At 42.5% G+C, this 10,893-nt stretch overlaps 1 protein-coding gene across 8 annotated transcripts in view; it reads right to left on the reverse strand.

Annotated features, from left to right (window-relative positions):
• The window catches only part of LOC134205905 (F-actin-monooxygenase Mical), a 273,749-nt gene that overhangs the window by 226,983 nt on the left and 35,873 nt on the right, over positions 1 to 10,893 (reverse strand). The gene's annotated exons all lie outside the window — the stretch shown is intronic.

Here is a 10,893-nt window from a genome sequence, read left to right on the forward strand (position 1 = left end):
ACAAATAATGAACGAATAGTTTTCTCGGGACTGGAAGGCTATTCTCACTGTACATGCTTCGGAGTTTCTTTAATTCAAGACCAATAACGAAGCCGGCCACGTCCTCACAATCAATTAGGATAAGGGAAGGAAAATTAGTTCGACACTCATTGCTACAAGACACCGAGGAATCCTCTGCATCTCCATGAGCGCACTGGAAAGGAATAGTATGTTAGTTGGGAAGGAAATATATTGGAAATCGCCTTGGTAAGCGACTAATTATTTCATTTGAACGACGCCATATTTATGATGATACAAAAACGGAAAAGCAACGCGTGTCTTACGTATTTTCCCGAAGACTGATTCGATATCTTAACTACTTCGTGACGACTAAAACACGCACTGCACAACGCTTGCTCGATAGCTACTCCGAAAAAAAACCGGCCGCGCAATGCATCGTTCTGCTGTCCAAAACAAGAGAAAACACGCACTGAACTCTTCAATTGACATTGATTTTCAGTGCAATACTAAACAAACTTGGTGACTATCCCATACAAAAATCTAAGATGGGTGAATCATGAAATTGACTACTGCAACACCTGTTTGTTTTCATCTTGATTTAACCTAAAGTAAGCTAAGCAAGGATCTAAAAAAAGATGTATGGATAAACTTCTGTTCATACTTACTAACTTACTTTTTACTTATGGGTCCTGAGCTGACTGAAAAATCTCCATCCTGAGCGATGTTCAACTATCGCCTTAACCTGTTGTCAGGATAGATTTGGCTCGATTTTTTTTTCTTTGTGGAGGCTATGCCGCCATGAACCTGGGTCTGCCTCTGCTGCGATGTCCACCCTTACGTGAGGTGTGGCCAACTCAGCCTCACTCCCGTTCCCGAATTGTAGTTGCTATCGGCTATCGAATTGAATAAATTCTTAAATTTGACCTACCTTAAATTTGTACCTACTTCAAAATCATTCAGAAAGAAAAATAATTCCGCGTATTTTGATAACCACTGAAAAGGCTTCCGAAAGAATTCCTGGGGAATTTACGAAAGCATTCTTTACTTATATTTAGGAAATCAATTAGGGCTTTGTAATTTTCGGAAATTCTTTAGGAATGTATTAACAAAATACAAAATTACTCCGAATTTTTCAAAGCAATTTCAGGAGCAAATTCCGAAATAATTTTTGGATCAATTTTGAATTCCCTAGAGAATTTTCCGAAGAAATCGCTAAAGGAGTGTCCGTAGGAATTATTAGCGTAATTTTCTAAATTATTCCTGAAGTAGAAGAGCCCTCCAAAACATTTCAGCGGGAATTTCCGAATGGATTCGTTAAGGAATTCCCGAAGGATAACCTGAAGACATTTTCGAAAAAAAAAACTAAAGGAATTTTAAAAGGATGTTTGCTTAAGGAATTTTCGAAATAATTCCCGAAGAAAATCCGAATTGGTTTTCCAAACTAATTCCTAGAAGATTTTTTCAAAGAATTACTAAAGGTGTACTTGAACGAATTAACGAAAGAATTTTCTAATAATTTCACAAAGGGATTCCAAAATGAATTCCCGAATAAATTTCTGATTAGATTCCTGAAGGAATTTTGAAAGTAATTTCTATAGAAACTTAAGAAATTTTTAGAAGAATTGCCAAAAGCAATTTTCTAGGAATGTCCAAAGAAATACCCAAATGATTTTCTTAAGGAATTTTAGTAAGAAGCTCTGACGGAAATCCCGATCGAATTTCCGAAACAATTCCTTAAGAAGTTTTCTAAAGTTCCTGACCAAATTTTAAATCCAAGGGAATTTCTAAAAAAAATTTCGAGCGAATTTTCAAAAAAAAAAATCCGAAAATATCGAAGAGATTTTAGAAGAAAGATGTTCTCAATAAATTTTCGAAGGAGCTCCTAAAGGAATTTCTGAATGAAATCCCGGAGGAAGTTCCGAAGAAATTCTTACAATTCCCTCTTTGAAGGAATTTCTGAATTAATTTCTGGAGGATTTCCCGAAGAAATCCCTGGAGGAATTTTCGAAGAAATTTCCGATTGAATTCCTGCAGGAATTTTTGATTGAATAGCTGATAAATTCCTAGAGGTATTTCCTAAAGAATTTCTCAATCAACTGTTGTGAGGCTGCCAATAATTTCTTTTGATATACGTTTTTTGAAATATTTGCTTGTTCGAATTGAATATTTTGCTGCAAACATTCATATACAGCACGTTTGTTTTCACCTGGCAATCAATGTAAAACACCCCAAATAAAACCTGGAAATATCAGGAAAATTTGTTTTTGGATTTTCCTATCGGTACGTTAGAAATCAGGGCTTATTCTTTTCGTTCTGATGAGACGAAAGCAAGCGATTTGCGGATCGCAGGAGAATATTTTTCGTAGTTTGTGATAAAAATGATCTTTCCCTCGTCCCGTTTTTCTCAAGTAAGAAACTAAAAAAACCGTTCCTACTTGATGATTTTTTCTATCATTTCCACGCCTCACTCATTTTTCGCAAAATTTTCCGGTAATCAATTGCATGAGCGTAACGAATTTCAAGAAACTATGTTTTCCTTATTCCTGAGTTATTGCGTTGAACATTCCTCCAGAAAACGGTTGAATCTACTTTTGTAGTTTAGTTTGTGGTGTAAAAAACGGCAGACAGACATTGGTCAGCTCGTCGAGCTGAGACGATTGGTATATAACACATGGGTCTCCGAGGCTTCTAAAAAAAGTTCGTTTTCGGAGTGAAATGATAGCCTTTCGGTACAACTTTGTTGTTTTTTTTTATTCCTTTATTTATTTTGGTAGGCACTCTGTGTTACTTAACCGCTACTGTGCCGAGATCTACTGTGGTATTCTGCAGCCAGAATCCACACAGAATCTATTTTTAGATTTTTCCATTATTCATTGTTGTTGTCGTTGCTGGTCCATCTTGTCGTGAGTCCATTGTGTTCGTTTTGGTCCATGTCGTGTATCCAATGATCGTTGTATTGTCCGGTGGCCATTTATCCGGGTAAAGTTTGGAGGAATGCCTCCGAGAAGAACAAGTTGTCAGTCGTCATCAGGCATCCGTCACGGTGAGGCGTGCACCCCAATACACCACCGCATAGGCTGCGCATCCGGCGACTGACGAGGGTTTTTGGTGGAGGGGCTGGGAATCGAACCCATGACCACGTGTAGCCAACTACGCTACGGGACCCCCCCAACTTTGTTGTTGTACGAGAAAGGCAAAAAATCCGAATCAAATCAAATCAAATAAAAAATCTCTGAATGTTTCAACGGTTTTTCGGTTCCATTAGCATTAGCATTAGCATTGAGCAATTCGCACAAATTCGTAGGTGGTACAAGCCAAGACTATTGTATGAGAGTAGCATTACTTTCATCCGTTACCTAAGATATTGATTTGGGACTAATCACTATCTCTTAGATGGAAGCAATGTACTCTCCAATAGTCGAGATCTGTCCTGACCACGTCCTTGCGAACGCTGAGTAAGGGAAAGGATGGTTAGTTGGACACTTAGTTAAGAAAGATGCAGAGAACTCTACGACCTCTCATAGGTGCCAAAAAAATTGGGATTGTGTGGAAGGCTATAACAGTAGGAATCGTTTTGGTAGAACGTGAAACACAGAAAGAACTAAGATAGAAATACAAAGTACGAAAGGAACGAGCCAGGAATTGAACCCACGACCTCCTGCTTATAAGGCAGGAGCGGTAGCCACTAGACTATCGAGCTCGTCGTTTCAACGATTTTTCGGTTCCAAAGCATGAAATCAATATTCGTGAAACGCCCTTTGTCATCAACAGAGCTTGTTGCTGACAAACGCCCCTCGCAACAAGCCTTTATCAGAACCCGAACACAATATGTCAACAATCATTTGCTTTGCATGCTCTGATATTTCCGAGAATACGATGCTTTTTTGTAATCAGAGTTAGATTCTTAATATTTCCATAAAAGCAGAAACTACGCTTTGTCGTTGGTTATCTTTTGTTGCTTATTTTGCATGCGCATCAAAGAACAATTGATTCCCTGCTCCAGAGATTTGACAATCATAAATCATTTCGATATCAACTTCTCAAAGTGGCAAAATTGCTTTCGCAAACAAAAACTTCTCCCGTCGTTGGTGGGCCCCACCAATGCAATCTAGTTAATGAAAGAAGAGAATTCGCTGCTTCCATCAGGATTGCGTGGAAGGGCTTAAATGAGCCCACAAGCGACGTGAGAAACACTTGTTTCCAATAGCTGTATCGCCCTTTTGAAATGTTGGGATCGATTTCTCGATTTCTAATAAATTTCTCGATTTGTAGAATGCTTTTTCAGAAATACAAAAATCTAATCTTTCGATGATTCGTTGAATAAATTTAATAAATCATTTTCTAAATATCTGCTGATTCTTTACAGAGAGTCGTCAAGTTGATCTTACCCGATTTTCGTTGATTTCTGTCAAAAACTATCTTTCTTGAACTCTTTTGATATCCTACATGAAATTCTTTGGTAGTTTTAATCATCTTCTTCTGAAATTTCCCCAAAATCACTTCCAAAATTTGTTAAATTTCAAAGATCATTCGCAAATCTTGCATTAGATGTTTCAGAACTTTCTTCAATTTCTCATAAAAAAAGAAAATGTTGATTTTTATCGTAATTGTATTTGGCTAAAGAAATTTGATTACCACTCTCTATCGTATGTTTGTGCAACGGTTCATTGCCTCGAATACTTTAAACCACCAAAATAAAAAAAAATCCATCAGCCTCAATTCGCAACATTTTTCCTCACTTTGTCGGCATTTTTGTTGCAACAATGTCGCGCCGACATTCCTCTCGCTTTCTCGGTCGGTCGCCGTGTGTCTATCGGTCTTGAAGAATCGCCAGCACAACCGCTCCAATAATAGTGACGGGGTGCGCGCGGTGCGACACTCGATTCTCATGCCAATTAATTAATCGAGGCAGTTCGATCGCCCGAGAGCACCACTAATTCGTTGCGGTTTCGTTTGGAGTTTTTCCCCCAATTTTGCAGCCCGGAGTCGGTGATGGATGGTGCTTTATTGTGGAATGAAACGAGAACACTGGTTCGTATCTAAAAAATGAATTATAGTGGGACGAAACAATCAAATGATGTTCTGATAGGAATAATAATGAGTTGAAGAATAATTGAATTAAGACGTTAGCTATAAAATTTTATAGCGTGAGGCTCAAACGAATATCTAACTTCGCAAAGCCACATAGAGTTTGATCTAATCCAAAACATCTTGTTCAATACGTTTTAACAAGATTCAATCGATAATTTGGCGAGGAGACGTTTTATCTCAAGTGCCTCGACTTCCACGGCATCAAGTGCCTTTGTTTTATTTACGGTTTCTATTTTGAAATCAATAATGACGCCGCACTCTCGATCGGATGAATTGGGCCACACTGGCTGGCTGGCTTGCGGCTAGCTTGTGTACCACGTTCGATTTTCCTTTATATCTTACCGCATCGTCGTCGTTGGTTGGTCGGTCCGGACCGCAAGTGTTGTTCGGTCTCGGACCAGCGACAATTTTCCACCGACTTTCTTCTTCGCCAAGATAGACAGGCAAAAAACAACAACAACAATAATAACAATCAGATCGAACATGGAGAGTTGTTGCGGTTATGGCAAATCAATTATCGAATAGATCGATTGACCTAATGGCTTTCTGGTGGGACCTTTATTGGGGCAGCCCCAGCGCGAGTGATCCAATCGAAAGTTTTCTTTTTTTCCGAACGTTTTTCATTTCGACCGATGATGCTATGATTGTGAAACTAAAATGTATTTATCATCTGCTAATTGGTCTTTTTTGTTTCAAACTGACCGGGTTTTATGGCTTTGTTATCAGGTTTGTGTAATCTGAGCCAACCTGCGCAGATACGTTACGAAATTTTTGCAACGGGCTCCAGAAATGCTTTATCGAATAAAAATTCAGATAATTAATTTGCTTTTGAATGTTACGCAAAATTTATTTTGAGAAAAAATGGAAAACTTGAGCGACAAAAAAATGAGTGGATTCATTAGTGGAATGAAGATAAGTTTGTTTGAGAGCAAAAATCATCGCGTGTAGTAAGTCTCTATGGTGGATTAATTTAATGGCGTTTTTGAAGAGGGAAATGCGAGATATGAGATGGCTACTTTACGACGATGCAGAGCAATTGATTGTGGCTGATTGCCAATTAGATCATAACCGTTAGGTGGTTTATTGTTTTGTATCAGCTGTTGAGTAGTTGAAAACATCTTTTTGTTTTGTTTATCTCTTTCATATTTATTTTTATTTTTATGATCTCTAATGAACTTGAAAAAAGGATTTTTTTATATATTCAGCACACTTCTTCTGTCCAAATTATTTTCCTTAAAATGTGCATCATATGGTTGCATTCAACCTGATTCAAAACGCCATAAAGAATCATCACACACTGCGCCATTCCCAATTTATTCGAGATTCCCAGCAGCAAACGAACAAGCCGGTCGGTCGGTCGGTCGGTATTGCGCCAGCACAGCAAAGGTGTTGTTGTTTACTCACTTTACCTTTGCCGGCCCGACGTCGTCGCCGGCGCGTGTGGCGGCGAAAACCTGGCTGCGGCAGAAATTCGGAAACTGCGGCGCTCGTTGCTGCTGTCGCGCGGGACACACGGGATGCGAGAAACAAATTGCGACAGCATCCATCCTGTGTGCACAGTGTGTTCCATTTTCGTCGTGATTCCCTCGTTAGCTTGTTGGTTGGTTGGTTGGTCGGACGTTAGACGTGTGAAGAGAATTGTGTGCGCCCGACGATAGAGAGATGACTCATTTCCTGCGTCGTTGTCGTCGTCGTCGCCATCCAGCTGGGGTCCGTGATGGGGCTGGGAGTGTCTGCTGGTTGGGTTTGACCTTTTGCAACTTTTCTTGTGACACCACACACCATCATCTAACCAGTCAGTCAACCAGTGGGATGTGATGTGAGGACATGTTCTTTTTTTGGCAGTGACAACCTTCACCGTCGTCTCTGGTAGATCGATGGTGATGAGTGAGGTTTGCTTAGTTCAAATGAAGGGGGTTTGAATCATGCCGTATCTGCTGCAGCGTTACTGAATTAAAATTCGATTTGTTGGACGCTGCTGTGTTTCAAGAAGTAATAATGGGAAAATTTCCAAGTGAGCTAATTCCTTCTGTAGTTCAAAGAAAATAATTTCTAGGTTCAAATTGTATTATTGGTGAACTTCAATAGTCCCATTAACAATAATTAGACACTAAGGGCCAATTTCTTCACCTCCGCTTAGGCTTTAAACCACTTTCAAGCGTATGGGTAAGCAAACCGAGATGGTGGTAATCCTTGGAAGTTGTAAAAAGTGCTCCAACCGGCATCCGTTGAGATACGAAGGAATGGCATGGCCAGGCCATGTTGTATGAGTCCGTATTGAGAGAATGTATCATTACCAAATGCACTGCTCTAATCGAAAGGGAATCAAAAAGAGATATCCACAGCTTGGTGAGGCTTCTACTCACCCTAACAAATTCTGGTTCAAAGTAGTATGTCCCCGACAAACGAAAATACGCTCACGAAATAGGTAAGGCGTATTTTGGGCAGTGGAGACCACGCCGGAGGTCTTGAGACAGCTGTTACGATCAACTAATAAGGGAACTGCTCGTTGAATTCAGACCATGTTTTCAAATCAATACCATTCGAAAACAAAGAAATGAGAATTTTATTTCTCATTTTTGTGATTTTTTTCCGTAGTGAGCACGCCAGATAACAACAAAACACGGCACAAATTGAGTCTAAATAGCCTGTTTTGCAAATGTTATTGATATAGGAGCATGTTATTAATTATGGAACAGATACCCTATCTATAATGAAAAGTGATAGTTATCACATTTTGAGTTATTAATTTAATTAAAACTTTTAATGCTACATCTCTCGAATTATGATGCAGTTCCAAATGGAACGCACTTTTTTGTACGCTCGTCTAATTCTGCAAGCTGCTAGGTACGATCGCCTCTACCGTGCCACCAACTGCTGTATCTCTTATCAATACAATAGTCAAGACTCATTAGCCAACTGAAAGCGAAAGTTATCGCACATTGTTGTTACTGCCAGTCGTCCGATCGTTAGTTTGCGTTTTTTTGACGGTTTGGAGGAGTTTGTGTCCTCTGAATTGTGCCGTGCCCGACCCCGAAGTTCCCGTGAAGCCAATCCGCTACCCGATCCGGTGGTAGCTCGATCCGTTAATCATCATTTGGTGCCGTGACCAGGATCCTGTTCTTCCCGTCCCGACAACACCACGTGTACAGTATAACTTCCAATCATAGTCCTTATTTCGTTGCCGGGTCGGTTACCAAAAATAACGTTCTTTTTTACTTCTTTCTCCATTTTTCGTGGTATTTGAGAGTCTTCAGTAAGCTACCTTACCGGGGTCGCGTCTAGCCGTTCGTTCCCGTTATTTTTATAAATACAAGGCCCCCAGAGATTGGAGGTACCAGGTGAGTACCATTCCAATCACTCTACCCCCCGTTTTGCGGTACTTCCTGGGTCTTTTCGACCGTTTCAGCCCTGCTGTTCGGAGTGAGTTGCAGCCATGGTGGATGAAAAGCGCATAAAGGCGAAGGAGATGAAACGAAAGAACGTCATCGAGGCGCTGAAACGACTGAACCAATTTCTCAGCACCTATGATCCCGACCAGCACCAGCATGAAGTGTCCCATCGTCTGGAGCGCCTGGAGAAAGTGTGGAACGCGTTCGAAATCATCCAAGAGGAGTACGAGGAGCTGGATGACACTGATGAGTTCGTCCAGAAGAATTTGGAGCTGCGTGGCCAAGTAGAAGAAATGTACCTGCGTGTGAAGGCTGGATTATCGTCTAAAATGCCAGTACCGGATGTTCCCGCTGCTGTTGTTGCCCCCGCTGTGCCGGCCGGCATTTGTCTTCGAAATCGCCTAGCCAGTCATTCACCCAGAAGAAGCACAACCCGCATCGTTTGACTTCGAACGCCGCCGTTGAAGCTCCATCCAAATCGTTTCCCACCTGTCCTGCGTGCGAAAAGCAAAAACATTCAATTTTCGACTGTGCCGTGTTCAACGGCATGGATACGAAAGTCAGGCTGAAGGTGGTAACGGACAAAAGGCTGTGCAGCAATTATTTCCGTAGTGACCACTTCGCCCGTCACTGTAGGGCGAAAACTGCAAGCACTGCTCGAAGCGACATCATTCCATGATCCACTCTGGACCGTTTGAGTTGGAAAAACTAGTTCCCGAAGCATGCGCAGAAAACTGCTCGGTCAGCTTGCTCCCCGTAACAACAGCTGTCACAGCCATCCCGACCCCGACGCACGAGATTGTATCAACGGTTAAATCGTCCAACGCCAGCGTAATGTTAACCACGGTAGTCCTGATAGTAGTCGACGTCTACGGTCAGGAACATATCGCCCGCGCCCTGCTGGATACTGGATCCCAGCCCAATGCTATAAGTGAACGACTGTGTCAACTGCTCCATCTTCCACGCAAGGTCGTCAACGTGCCTATAGCTGGAGTGGACAGCATCGTCACGAACGCCAAGCACGAAATCCGACTACGCCGAATCCATGGAGTTTTTGGTTCTACGGAGGGTGACTTGTGATACCCCGTCTGCGTCGTTCTCGACCAGTCGATGGAAAATTCCCGAAGGATTTGCTCTCGCCGATCCCGATTTCAATACGTCTAGGAAGGTGGATATGATCCTAGGGGCTGCGAGTTTCTATTCGTTCCTCCAAAGCGGACGATTCCGCTTGCCTGAGCAAGGCCCCACGCTGGTCGAGACGGTATTCGGCTGGATTGTAGCCGGAAAATTCTAGGAAAAAACCCCGGCATCCTACAGTAACTTGTCATGTGGCGACAGTTACCACCGTGAGTGAACAGTTGGAACGATTTTGGCGAATCGAAGAATTGCATAGTTCGAGCTACTCTGTCGACGAGCAGAAGTGCGAGGATTATTATCGCCGGACTGTTTGTCGCGACCCGACCGGTCGATACGTCGTCCGTTTGCCAAAACATCCCGAGCACGATCAGATGATCGGTGCATCCAAATCGTCCGCCATCCGCAGGTTCAAGTGGCTGGAACAAAAATTGGCTAAAGACGATAACATGAGGACGCAGTACCACGATTTTCTGCGAGAATACGTGGCGCTTGGTCACATGGCTCCTGTGCAGGATGATGGGGAAAACATTTCAAAGGTGTGTTATCTCCCACACCATCCTATCGTGAAGGAATCTAGCTCGACCACGAAGGTGCGAGTGGTCTTCGATGGATCAGCGAAGATGAGCTCTGGTCATTCCCTCAACGACTCCTTGCTTGTCGGTCCCGTTGTGCAGGATGAACTGCTCAATCAGATCATCCGGTTCCGTAAGTTTCCGATAGCACTGGTGGCTGATAGCGAGAATATGTATCGCCAAATCTCGATGAATCCGGTTTGTTGCGGATTTTATGGTGTTTCGACGCTTCTGAGCCCATTCAAGCGTATGAATTGGGCACCGTCACATATGGCTTCGCTCCATCCTCGTTCCTCGCCACCCGAACACTGTTACAGCTAGTCGAAGATGAGGGAATCCCGTTCCCGAACGCAAGCACGGCCATTAAGAAGAACGACGACGACGACGTGGACGATCTTATCGCAGGCGCCAACAGCATCGAAGCAGCCATTCAGCTACGAGATGAACTTTCCAATCTTCTACAAAAGGGTGGATTCCGCTTCCAAAAATGGTGCTCAACGCACTTCCCATTTTGGCTGATTTACCGCCCGAATTACTCGGGACCCAACATTCGATGAAATTCGACCCCGAAGAAAGCATCAAAACTCTCGGCATACGCTGGGAACCCGAAGCAGACGTGTTCCGATTTGACGTAGCCGTTACAGTGCAGAATCAGCGACCTACTAAGCGAACAATCCTCTCCGCTATTGCACAGCTCTACG

Source organism: Armigeres subalbatus, chromosome 1 (assembly GCF_024139115.2).
Source record: "Armigeres subalbatus isolate Guangzhou_Male chromosome 1, GZ_Asu_2, whole genome shotgun sequence".
Classification (NCBI taxonomy): Eukaryota; Metazoa; Arthropoda; class Insecta; order Diptera; family Culicidae; genus Armigeres; species Armigeres subalbatus.